Source organism: Rosa chinensis, chromosome 5, assembly GCF_002994745.2.
Source record: "Rosa chinensis cultivar Old Blush chromosome 5, RchiOBHm-V2, whole genome shotgun sequence".
Classification (NCBI taxonomy): domain Eukaryota; kingdom Viridiplantae; phylum Streptophyta; class Magnoliopsida; order Rosales; family Rosaceae; genus Rosa; species Rosa chinensis.
The window spans coordinates 52,184,887-52,199,439 of record NC_037092.1 but is presented as its reverse complement, the minus strand read 5'-3'; positions in this window follow the sequence as shown (position 1 = coordinate 52,199,439).

Here is a 14,553-nt window from a genome sequence, read left to right as displayed (position 1 = left end):
AACTCTTTCCCTTAAGAAGCAAACCATGAATTCATCATATACGGTTTGATCTCAAACTCTTGGTACTCTGAACATACTCATGTTTTTCATTGTTATTGAGCTTCTTGTAAATGTCGATCCTTGGTAAGGGCGGCAATGATATATAGGCAACCAATTCTTTTTCTTCTGTTACTTATGAGTTCACAGCAAAGGAAAACATGAGGCCAGTTAGCTGTAAAATTAAAAAAATAAAAAAAAAATAAAAAGAACTTGTCTGTGAGAAAAAGGCTCTCGACAAGGGAAAAGCGCTTGACAAGGAAAAAGCTCTCAGCGAGGAATTGATAAGGAAAAAGCTCTCAGCGAGGAATAAAACTCTCAGCGAGGAAAATGCTCTCGGGGAGGAAAAGACTCTCGGCAAGGGAAAAAGCGCTCGGCGAGGAAAAAGCTCTCAGCGAAGAAAAGTCTCTCGGCAAGGAAAAAAGCTCTCGATGAGGAAAAGGATCTCAGCAAGAAAAAACTCTCGATAAGGGAAAAACTCTCAACAAAGAAAAAGGTTATCGGCGAAGAAAAGGCTCTCAGAAAGAAAAATAGCTCTCAGCGAGGTAAAAATTCTCTACTAGAAAAAAAACTCTTGATGAGGAAAAAGTACTCGACAAGGAAGTAAACTCTCGAGGGAGGCGTAGACTCGAAAAGGCAAATGCTCGAGGAGGCGACCACGCCGAATGCTCAAGGTTTGAGGTGACAACCGCATAGAGGCTAGTAGGAGAAGGAGATCGTGCAGCATCAAAAGTGAGGGAACCTCTCAGTTGGGCTCAAGTTGTGGCCAAATTTAGAAATTTTCTCCTAGGATGGGTATCCAAAGAGAAAATTTAGAGGCATTATGGGGGTAGTCAATAAATTTGGACCCGCAATCATGACAAATAACTCCGCCATGAATATCAGAATGATTACAGCCACGAACAAGGTGATAATTATGATCATAAATGCATCAATGATGACGGCCATAAAGCACGGTAATGATGACGGCCATAAAGCTCGATGTTAATTACAGGTATAAAGACGGTAGTAATCACGACTTATGACCTAAGCCGCCTCACACCTATGCATCTTATTTAACCGAACAAAAAAAGGAACTAAAAAGAGCTAAATTCTTCATCTTATATACATCTTACTAGGTAAATCCTTCCTCCAGGCATGTGCCTTTCCTGAACGATCCACACAGGGTGCCAGGAGTCCTCGGGACGTTCTAGTGCTCACCCCGCTGCGCCTTGATTGTCTCTAAGGTAGCCTTCAAGAGTGGATCTTTTAGAGGCTCTTGGTGTTCCATGTTGCTTGATGGGATGAAAGGGAATCAACATGCTTTGGGATTGGTTTGAAGGCTGGAGGCCAGAAAGCTATAGCAGCTAATTAAATTATCTAGTACACTCTATCTCAATATGTTTAATCCTCCCTATATTTCTTTTGCAAATGTCTAATTTGTCTTAAAGGGCGTAATCCTTGATTCTCAATTGAAGATTGAGCAACTGACTAAAGTATATTGGCCTCCCTAACAATATAAAGAAGGCATAATTGTTTTTTTTTTTTTTGTCAACTAAAAAAAATGAAAGAGTTTGTTCTAGTTTGACCTTCAAATTTGATATTTGGACCTCCAACTTTTTTCAATTGTTAATAGACTTTGTCAAATCATGTGAAAAGATAAATAAGGATAAAGTGAGGAAAATGGGAAAAAAAAAAAAAAAAAACTCTTCTTACCTCTCCCAAATATAACATTCAATTAATTTTTTTTTTTTTGAAATTTCTTTATATTGCCATATAGTTTTATAATTTACCTAAAACAATGTAAAAATAATAATTTCCATACATGGCTCATCATTTAATGCAAAAATAAATTCAAAACAATCTGATTTGGAATTTCCTTGAACTAAATTCATTGAATATTATGATATAGTTATTACTCGATCTTCCAACCCAAAACCCTTGAAATCCTTTGAGAACCAACCCTCTGATTAATTTTGGTTGAGGAAATACCTACTCATAAGAGAGCAATATCATGTGATTTTGATTCATTTTTCTTCTCGTGGTTGAAGATGGAGATAAAAAGTAGAGTAACAGATTATTGTATCTCATGTTCAATGGTGTTTTGTTAAAAATAATGAGGCCTACTTAGCTTTTCAAGTATTCATTCTAAAAAGTAAATTAGAGGTGTAACAAGTATAGGAGGTCCAAATAGCAAATTTGAATATCCAACTGGAAACCACCCCAAAATAAAATTATGAGGAAAACCCTCTGATACAAATGAAGCCATAATTGTTGAAATCTTTTTTTTTTCTCCTTCTTTTTCTTTGAAAACTGGCAAAGGTTCCCATTTGATTGGAGTGGTGCCACTCCTCCCTACTAAATTATTATTCAAATTTGGATAGTACACCAAATGGGGCCTGAACCTCGCAAAGATATACTTTCATCCTCCATAAGAACATCCTGAACATTACTACAACCTTTTCTTCTGTCACGCCCCGAATTTTAAATAACAAATTCAAATCCGAAACATGAATAATAATCAATACAAATAATGTCCTAAATTTTTTCTTAACCAACATAAATAAATGTTAAGTCCGAAAGAGTCTACAATCACACCAAAATAGGTTAAGTGCAGCACTTATCACCGATGCCCTACTTCGCTCGATCTCCCCCCTGATACTCCTGACCTGCAGGGTTATCCGCTACACCACTTGAATAGTGTACCGGGATTGCAAACACAAAACCTGGTAAGCTTTTTGCAAAGCTCGTGAGTAAATTTAAACAAAGCATGAAGTCACAACTTAATCACAACATTTTCAACACAAAAAAAACATTCATTAACAATTTCAAAACCATTTCAATAAAGTCTCACCACTCGACACCTCATAACCTCTAGCCCGTGTTCATGATCAGGAGTAACCCAACTCGCTACTTTCATGTCACACAATGGCAGACAACTCTCCAACCCGTGTCCATGATCACGAGTAACCCAACTCGCTGCTTTCATGTCACACAATGGCAGACAAACTAGAGCTCTAGCTGAATCATAACGTGTCACCTTTGCATTGGTTCACCTTTACGATATAATCACCACATTCCCTACAGTGGCATATGATCCATAGATCGAACATTTAAAGGTCCCTCAGACCCAAATGTTATACCTATTCTCACATGCGCGTTCTCACAATCCAATAACCAATTACCATATAAATTGTAATTCTAAAACCAACACGTGTTTTAAATAATAATCTAAAACAATCACCATCATTAATCTTTCATTCAATGTCATTTAACATAATATCATGGCAAATCTCAAAACCAATAACATATCATAACCCAAGTTATCACACTTTCACACCTCAATGTCGCACCATTTCATATAAAATCACTTAGATATATATATATACACACACACACACGTAATCATCCACTCAAGAATGACCACTAATACCAACTATAGTTCACACGTAGTAAAACCAATAAATTCATTTTCTTATATACTTTAAATCTCATTTTCTTAAAACCTTTTTCTCACACATAACAATTAATTGTGCAATAAGGAAATTCGGTTCGTAAATGAACTATGTGAGATTGACTCACCTCTAATCCCGCTGTGTCTTCTCAACAGCTTAAAATATGGTTCACAATCGTCCGCCAACTAAAACCGTCAATCACCTAACCAAATACGATAATTAACTTAGCGTACAATTCAAAAACGTACTTATATGAAGATCCAACGGTCGGATCTTCACCTGTAACCACACAAAGTCATCAGGACAGTCCTACGATCATCATAACAAATTACAAGTCTAACGGAATCGAACGATCGAAATCGATCGAAATTGTAAAATTCATAACTTAATCATACCATCTCCAAAATTCACATGCTACATATCGAAATGATTGTATCAACATGTAGAACATAAAAATTAGCAAAAACTGCCCTTGGGACCCCCGGAAGTGGCTGGAAAAGGCCGCCGGAGTTAGAGGCAGAGCAACCGTCGACCACCTCCAACGGCGTCGGGGCCAAGCTTCTCCTCTTCGTTTCATCGAATTGAACAACTTTCATAACTAGCTCGAAGTCAGAAAATGAACGCAAGTGGTCGAAAATACCTCAAACAGTCCGGTTTGGCCGAAAAATTTGCAGAAAACAGCGAAGCTCTGACGAGCGTTGAAACCTCCACTTCAGGCGCGGTACATCTGGGTGCTTGTTCAGCAACTCAAGGGGAGTTCATCAAGCCAAGAAAATCGAAGTTTAGTGGCCGGAGCTAGGAGAAATCTAGATTGGAACCCAAATCGACCTCTAACCGAAAACGTGCTCCTGCCGCCGTTACAGGCAGTGCCGCGGCTCAAGGATGCCATTGGAAGCTGCGAAAGGACGAGATGAAGCGGTGGGAGGTGGTTTGGTGGCCGGAGGAAGGAGAACTGAGCTGGAGACTCCCTGCTCTGTTTTCGGCTTGGGCTCGGGCTCAGGAGGGAGAGAGAGAGAGAGAGAGAGACTGTGCGGCTGCCAAAAATGGAAACCCTAGCTAGGTATATATACCAAAAATAGAAACTTTTCCAAACGCGATAACTTCTTCGTACGAACTCCGATTTTTGTGTTTCGTATATGCACGAACTCGTATCGACGAGCTCTGCAACTTTTGTGAATGAAGTTTTCCCAATTTCCGTAAGTATAAAAAGTCGATTTTAATGACCCCCCCCCCCCCCCCCCCCCCAAAATAACGTTTGTTTCGAAACCAAATTTGTCATACAACGACATACGAATCATGCCCACAATTCATATTTCATATAACTGAACAAATATTGAATTCCAAAATAATTAACTGAGAATTTTGGGTCATCACATCTTCTAACTCTCTGATATGCTAAAAGTAGCACGCTATTTAACCCTTTAAAAATATCAATTGTCAATATACAATAAGTAGGGATCATTCAAGTTGGGGATTGAGGGTACACAAGTAATTATGTAACAAATAAAGAATTAAAGTATAGTATAATAATATTATTCATGAAATATAAACACAAAGAATCAAAGAATCATGAAATTGTAAATTATGGGGTTTTAGGTTTTGTAACGCAACTAACTTTTGGTCATCAATCATGTAAGAAACACACTTTTTACATGGCCAAGGCTAAAAATTGATCCCGAGTGGATTCACATCTGCACCAATTTATGAAGAAGTTGATGGATTAGTTTACTATCAGCCTGTAACACAATCACTTATCGATTTAATTTCAATTTTCATTTTTTTCTAGTAACAACATTGGGTTTCTCAAGCACTGTTATTCAAGTCATTTGCTAATATTCAACCCATGCAATTAGGAGAAAGGAAAAAAAAAAAAAACCATGCAATTGCTAAAGAAAACATTATATAACCAGCTAAACAAAACATTATATAACCAACACAAAGATAACCATCGCCCTAGGAAAATGGACATAATAATGGCATTTATGACACATTCATAGCTACAAACACATATAATCAAGGCGGCCAATTGAAAAACGATGTCATGAACTTACCAACGATTTTATCTGCAAAATCAAGTGTCTAACTTAATTCTAGAGCTTCTTTATGCTGAGAAATCATCCTAAGAAGCTTTACAATTTCATCAACATTTCGAGTATAAAGCAACCCAAACGTAGCTATAAAGAGCAAAAATCCCAGAATTTCCAAAGAATTCTCCGTCTCAGCTCTCATATTTGCTTTCCATTGAACTGCCAACTTCATTGCACCCTCTTTCACTTGAACTCCAGCATGAGGTGAGAGTCTCATTAGGTGCTCTAATAGGGAAATGAAAGTTATTTCGTAACCAATATCAGCTTTTGTCAAAAATTGTGAGAGGTAAGTTTGCATCCAATCCAACACAAGCTTTGCAGGGTCTAACGAACTTTGCAGATTTGAAACAATTTGCTTCTCCAGTAAATCATTCCCACTCACATTCCCCTGCAAATTCCTGGTATCCAAGTAGTCACTTAGGGGGGTGTATTGTATTTGGATTTGTGCAGACTTTTTTTAAATGACATACTGTTTGAAAAGTCCACAAACTCTTTAAAAAGTTGATAGACTATTATGAATTTCTTAAAACCATTGATTTTAGCAACAGACTTTTATTGATTCATGAAAATCTATATACTTTATTATGAATGACTTCTACAGATTTCCTAGGATGTACAAAATATAAAAAATAAAAAACAAAAACAAATGCAGCCCAAACACAAAACAAAATAATAACTTGTTGTCTCTTCAATGCTCCAGTATCTTCTAATAGAAATTGACTCAAATAAATAATTGTTAGTCTGTCTAGCGAGTTTGTTCTCATTCCTAATCTCCCAACAACATAAATATACAATATAGATCACTTAATGTTTATGGTTAATTATTCTCATCAATTTTGTTTTCGCCGATTAACATATATTGTAGCAATATCGGTCAATGTCTTGATCTATAATCAATCAATTGAAATTCAATTGTTCAACCTTTTTTTGAACCATAATATAAATTCAAATTAATGAGAATAATTAATTAATAAAATAAAATTTAGTATGGTTCAAGGTCTTAGGGTTAGACCACAATATTTGAGTTTTAGGGTTTCATAATCATTTTTATTGCTATTAGGGTTCAAAGTATCACAATTGAATAATAAAATAAAAAATCACATTCAACAACTACAATGAACATGTTGGGTATCAAAAAAGGTTGATATCATAAAAGATTAGAGAAAAGACAAAAAATTAAGAAAGAGAGATGATGAATGACAAACTTCTTCGTGCGTAGAGAGAAGAACTTTGATAGACCCTTTTTTTTTTGTTTTTTTTTTAAGAGGAGACTTTGATAGACTTTTTGAAATCTTTGGTCTAGAGGCTGGAAAATTATTGGAGTTTGGTATGTACAGTTAACACTACAAAGTCCATGATTATCCATGATTTTCTAATTCCATAAGTATGAATGATATTTTGAATACCTCTGTACTTTTATTCATTTTTAAAAGTCCTAATTGAATACCCCTAGATTTTGGTGGAATTCATGAAGTCTTTAAAAATCTTAATTGAATACCTCAAGACTTTCATGGACTGTTAAAAGTTTATATTGAATACACCCAGACTTTTAAATTCCATAGATTTCTTTAAAAGTTCCACTAATTCCATATACAATATACCCTCCTTAATTGAGGATTTGAAGAAGACAAAAATGATGCTTTTTTGGCCAGTAAATATTTTGGTTCCTAACTTCGGTAAGGCAAGAAATGACATTGCTCACAAAAGATATTTACTTACAACAGTATCTACCACTCGTGCTTTAGTTCAAAAGATATATTGTGAGATTGGGAGTTGAATAAAAACACAAGTTTCCATTGTGAATAGATGTTATGAAATGTTTATTTTTATTTTAAGACAAAAATTAATTAGACCAAGAAACCGCTTTATTGTTTCTTTTTTCCTTTTTTTATTATCTTAAACTCTTAGCCCCCCCGCCTGCCCACCTTTACATATGCCAGTGAGAATCGAATCAATTACCTTTACAATGTTGGATTTATAATTTACCAACAGGTCACAGCTTAGCGGCACCGCTTTATTGTTTCTTAAAATCACGTGATCTTGTTTTTGTTTTCAAAACAATGGTATCGCCAATTGTTTTTGTTTTCAAAACTGTCAATCTAGAACCATCCATTAATGTATTTGTAAAGTGAACATTAAGGAAAAATTGAAATAAGAAGAAGGAAAGTCCATCAGGTGTGTCTAGAATGTGTATGGCATGTATGGTGTGAAATGTTTCTATTTTCATTTTATTTTAAGTTACAAATTAGTTAGACGAAGACCATGTGAAAGCGGTTTTTTTTTTTTTTTTTCAAACCACGTGATCTCCCATTGTTTTTCAAAACTACTAGATAGTCCTTTGTTTTTGTTATCAAAACCATCAATCTAAAAATATCCACTGGTCCATAAAAAGAGGCAAGACGAGTGGGTTATGCACTCAAGTATTCATTTCTCTCTCTCTAGTTAATTACTTGGTCAAGTTTTATTTTTCACAACAAACATGGTGATAGTCGATATTTTTGAAACCGCTGGATGCTAAGATGAAGAGGAAAATGATGCGATTGAGAATATTTATCATAGTAGCTAAATTACTCATCGAATCAATGATTTACCAGATCAAGAGATATAGTATACATCTTATTTTAAATTGGCTATACACATCTTACATTATATAATTTTAACTTTATTTTTTTTATGGACACTAACCCATCTTACGATGCGGAGGTTAGGCCATATGTTATCAAAAGCAACAAAAATCTCCAAGGGATTTTCAGCATCAGCTCTCAATTTTGTTTTCCATCGAACTACTATCTCCATTGCATCCTCTTTCACATGTATGGGCGACGACTCTCATTAGCTGCTCTAAGTGACAGGACTTGCCCCGAATTTCACCCTGAAATCCGAGGTGGCCATGTGGGGCCCACCTTAGGAATAACTATGCCAAAAATTCGGCAGAGTCACCCCTAAAATTGACTACCCAAAACCTGTAGAAACACATTCACACTTCTAATAAGTCATCCTTATTCTTCTGGAGCCGTCCTGCTCCCCAAATCACAACAACTCCACAATTAACAACTAAAATCTAAACAATACAACATAATCCAATTACACAAGGGTAACTCCCAAACTTTACAACATTCGTCCCACAGGTTATCAGAGAAATCTAAAGGAGAAAAAAAATTCATAATACAAGTAGGTTCAACGATTAACCTACAATATGAAAATAGTAGCAGCAAATGCTATGCCCTGAATCCTACTATGCCGAACCAGTTACTCTACAGACTGGGCAAATGAAACCGAAGGGCCCAGGGGGAAAGTACATAAAAACATTAGTGTGAGTGGACTTATTGTAACGTCCCGTATCTCAATTTACCCATTTACTAGCCTTTTGGACGATAAACGACAACTACTTTCACTTTTTTACTTTGTTTCTATACTTTTAGCGGCCCTAAAAGTTGACTTTTTGTTCGGGTCAAAATTTAACAAAATTTCCTTCATAAAAGTTCTAGAGGACGTTAAACCAAGCAAGTGCATATATGGTACGTAAAAATCAGAGTTCGTATGCGAAAGTTATAAGCGAAATACGAAAGTTACTGTAGATGGTAAGTAGTATAAATTTAATTTTTTTTACTGTGGCTGGGTAACTCTCTCTCTCTCTCCTACCCCGTGCTCTCTCTCTTTTCCCCGAGCTCTCTCTCCACTCTAGCCACCAAAAAACACCCAACAGGCACCGTTCGACTCATCTCCACCTCCAGGCCACACCCACGGTGGTATTTCACGGCATCATGGCCGGAAAATGAAGAACCAACACCGAGAAGCTTACGGTTACTGTAGCAGAAGTGGTCAAAGCCGATTTCTCTTGATTCCGGTCACCACAAGTGACCAAACCAACCACACTTCATGCTCTCCAAACCTCTTGCAGCGATTCGAAGTGTGGAGGAAGAAAGCAAAATAGGAAAATTTCATTGTACAATCGGGTTGCTTAATTGTTCGACCACTTCAAGGTATTTCCTGACTTTGTCACAGTTGAGAAAGTTGTTAGGCTTGTTTAGTAGGTGTTGCTACCAAAATTTGGTGGTAATCGGAGGTGGTGGACGAGGGCGCGTGGGGTGCACGTGCCACCAATGTGGGTGGCCCATAGAGGCGCGTAAAGCAAGTTTCTGGCTTCTATTTTTAGCTAGTTAAATCCTATATTTGTTGTAGAGGTTGAATATGTGATTTTGGTGAAGTTGACATCGATTGTAAATTTCCGAAGTTTGGAGTTTCGAAGGTCAATTTATGGGAATCCGACCTTCGGATTTCCCATGTTTCCGCTATGGAATAATTTAATCGACGGATTGATACAAGTGGTGGAGTTTGGCTTGAATCCGGAAAGAAATGGAGATATTGGTTTACGAGGGGTTTTCGGGTTTCGTTTTATAATCGTATTTCTTTGTCGAATTGTTGTTTACGAAATATAATTGTGTACAGGACGAGGTACCGACCCATCGCTTGACGAGGATCCTTACGCTTGAGTACCACGTTAGCCATATACTGTGAGTGGACTTTTGTTTTAATCAATGATGCATGTGTTTGTTTCTTGAATTAATGCTTTATTTAATTATCATATTACATTTCGAGCATATCATTTGATTTAGGAATTTGATTTCGTTTTATCTCGTGGAATTGCTTTCAATGATGATTGATCCCGGTTATGAATTTCGGATATGAATTTGTTATGCTCGGATTTGGATTTATGATTTATAATGATATTCGACGAATTATTTTCCGATGTGATTTTCAGAATTATATACTATATTTTTATTCGTTGATTTTGAGATCTCTGAAATATGTTCAAAAATGAGATTTTTGATGGAATTATATTTATTTATTATTTCTCGCCTATTTGTTTATGGATTCGAGATTATTCTTTTGGGCGTGTGGGACATGTCGTTGATACATTTGAATTATTATGAGATTCTCCGAGCGCGGTTGGGAACCGTACTCGTGCCTTTATTTTGAGAGTCGGAGAAGCTTTACTAATTTTGGTGTTCTCAAGTTTTCCTATGTCGTACCTAGGGTGATTATTTATCATGCAAGCATGTAGTCCGCCTTTGTGGTGACGTGATGGGATCATGGAAGCCTGTCCGCCTCTGTAGCGCTGGGTTGCTTCCTTTGTGGGGGTAACTCTGAAACCCAGTACCTTATTCACCGCACTTAGTGGCGTCAGGGTATATATGGGAGTATGGGAGTACTTTAGCCTGGGAGGCTCACCCATATGGCTATCATCTTCCCCTACTTATTATATTATTTTTGAGTAGTGGGGCTAGTCTGATTTCCCTTAACCAGCGGGGCTGGCTTGTCTTTACGAGGTTCTCGATTTTAAAGATAAATGTTTTACCTGTACATGCATGTCCATTTGCAAGCATAATTAGCTATAATGAGCCACGCTCATGGTACCACCAGGGGTACCAACGCCCACCATATGAGTGACTGGCGTAAAGACAGTTAGCCGGGTTACCGCCTGAGCCCCGGATCAACCCCAAAGCACCGCCGACGCGCCGCCACGCGCCGTGTCAAGATGGCATCAGAAGCTACTGAAACTGGGAACTGAAGCACCATCAGTCCCACATCGAAAACAAAGAGAAGATCATCCTCTTCCTCACCTATAAAAGGTTCTCTCCTCTCTCCTCATTAATGACGCATTCAATACTTACCCACTATCACTTTGTCAACATAAATACATTGACTAACTTAGGCATCGGAGAGTTGAAGACCGCCCGGCGCGGTCTCCCTCTGACGCCCATTGTATTTTATTTGACAGGTAACGGGAACCACTCACAACAAAGGTATCGATCCGCCTGCCGGATCAGCGTTAACTAAGGTCCAGCTACCGCTAGACTTTTAGACATTAACATTGGCGCCGTCTGTGGGAATCCTTGAACAGAAGGTCATCCCATCACAGTTACCATGACTAACGGTAGCGGGGGAAATATCGGGGAGCAGGCAGACCAGTCCGCCGTTCCCCAACCCGCCCGCCCAGCGGTAAGCATCAACCGCGCACTATTCAACACCCCGGTCAACCCAGGCGGTGAAACAAATCCAAGCAGCAGCCGTCCCCCAGGTCAGGACCTCACCGCCTTGTATGAACTGGCGCTGGCGGACCTCCACAAAGCAAACAGAGAGCGCGAGCAGGAACGCAAGGAGAAGGCGGAGGCCCAAAACCAAGTGGCCACGCTGATGACACGTTTCGACGAGCTAAGGCGAACGCTGGACGCAAACGCCAACCCTGCACGAAGTGAGCAATCACACAGCACCAGACACAGCCGGCCTACCGCTGGTATAGGACCCATCGTGCAAATGCAGGTACCGCTAAGCCCACCTGAGCTGGCAGGAATGGGACCACCCCCTATCCCACAACTGCCGGAGCAGGAGGCGGAGTCATCGCTGCGCACCCACCACTCGAGGACTAGAACAAAGACTGAGGGTAATCTACCCATTTCCGGGCGGGGGTTCGCTCCGCGGAACGCCCGAGCGGGCCCCGCTGGCGACGCAGCCACCCAAATTTTGGAGAGGATGCAGCAGTTGGAACGGAGATTAATCCTGGCGGAGGCAGGCACCCCGGCGCCAGCCCCAAACCCACTCTTCGCGTCCAGGCCAGGCCCATTCACCGCCACAATTTTGCAAGCCGTCAGACCAGCGTTTGCAAAGACCCCAAAAATGTCACATTATAGCGGTAAGACCGATCCCTTCGTCCACATGGACACGTTCAAGAAGGTCACCAACAACAAGGGATTTGATGACGCCACCCTGTGCCACTTGTTCAGCGAAACGCTGGATAGTGAGGCAATGAGTTGGTTCTTCGAGTGTCCGCCAGGGTCCATCGACTCATTCCACGCATTATCTCATGCTTTCCTCTCTCGATTCATCTTGTTGTCCTCCGGTCATCACAACACGAGCCAGTTGTTTGGCGTCAGACAGGGAGGGGACGAATCATTGAAGGCATTCGTCACAAGATGGCGAGCGGCAGCATCTCAGTGCCGCGATCTCGACAAAACAATGGCTTCGGCGGCTTTCAAGCAGGGACTCCTCAAGGGACCATTCCTATATCACCTCAACTACAATCATCCAAATGCGGCGTATGATCACCTTATGAGTGAGGCGGTCATTCATGCCCAGGCAGAGTTTATCACATATGGAGAAACCCCACCGCCACCAGCAACACCAACAAAGTCATCTCAACCCTCCTCCAGCCATCAACAGACCGCCAGCAAAGCCCCCACTGCACCGCCAGCTGACAAGAAGAGGGAATGGCAGCAGGGCGGTTACCAAAGCAAGAGGCAGAAAGACAACCACTACAAGGGCAACCGCCAATCCCAGGGGGACAATCGCAACAAGCAGACGGAATCCTCTCAGCGGTATGCAGTGTTCACCGTCCTCACAGCCTCGTACGAGGAGATTTACAATCAGTGCAAGGATCAGATACCACCGCCACCCTCGCTGAGATTCCCCAAAAAGGGTAAGCCAAGAAACACCGGCATGTGGTGCAAGTACCACGAGGACAGCGGTCACAATACCAACAGTTGCAACGCTCTCAAAACAACCATTGAGACCCTATACCGTGACGGCAAGATGGATCAATTCAAGGTGCGCCAACCGCCACCTGTGATTGCCAACATTGAGCCACTGGGCCGCATCAACACCATCGACGGCGGGGCTCCAATCACCAACATGTCTCACAGGGCAAGAAAGCGTTACGCACGCGCCAATCACCCAAAGGAAGTCTGTAACGTCCGCTACGAGAGATCCACCAAACTCCCAAAGTCTGGTTGGGAGCCCATCACCTTCTCAGAGGAGGAGGAGCGAGGAGTACATCTACCCCATGACGACCCATTCCTGATCGATGCCATTCTCGACAGATGGTCAGTAGGAAGAATCTTGGTGGATAGCGGATCTGCTGTCAATGTCATATTCAGCGGTTGTTACAACAACCTTAAGCGGAACAAGAAACTACTACAAGACCATGAGCCATTGCTTAGCTTCTCCGGCGATATCACCCAGCCGCTGGGCTCTGACTACATGCGGTTAACCATCGGCTCCAGTCCATGTATGGCGGAGGTACATACCGAATTTATAATTGTGGACTGTTTCAGTTCGTATAACGCCATCATAGGACGGCCGGCACTCAACAAGCTCAAATGCATCATCGCCGGATACATGCTTCTCATGAAGTTCCCCACACCCAACGGCACAGGCTGTGTCAGGGGAAGTCAGCAACTGGCACGAGAATGCTACTCTACCACCATTGCGCGGTCAACCCGCCGCCACGAAATCCTAACGGTAGGAAATCAGGCACCGCCACCAGATATCTTCGAGGATCCTAGGGATGAGGAGGAGAAATACGTAAGGAAGGAACCGGTCAATCCTGAAACATCGTTGAGGGTCATCAGCATCTCTGACGAGCACCCAGAGCGGACAGTCCGCATAGGAGCTCAGCTAGACCCAGAAGTAGCCGCAGAACTCACTCAATTCCTGCGGGACAACGCCGCCGTTTTCGCATGGTCATATGCGGACATGCCAGGTATCTCTCCCGAAATCATCACACACAAACTAACCATTAAGCCATCCTTCCATCCCATCAAGCAGAGGCGAAGGGCCTTCGACGAGGAGAAATACCGCGCCATAGGAGAAGAGGTCGCCAAACTCCAGGGCATTGGATTCATCCGCCAGGTAATCTATCCCCAGTGGATCTCCAACCTGGTCATGGTCAAGAAGCCTAGCGGCAAGTGGCGGATGTGTGTCGACTTCAAAAATCTCAACAAGGCGTGCCCAAAGGACAGTTTCCCTCTCCCACACATTGATCAGCTGGTTGACGCAACCGCCGGGCATGAACTCCTCAGCATGATGGACGCTTTCTCCGGCTACAATCAGATCAAGATGCATCCCAGCGATCAGGAGTGTACCACCTTCACCACCGACAAGGGCCTCTATTGCTACAATGTTATGCCTTTCGGTCTGAAGAACGCCGGAGCAACTTA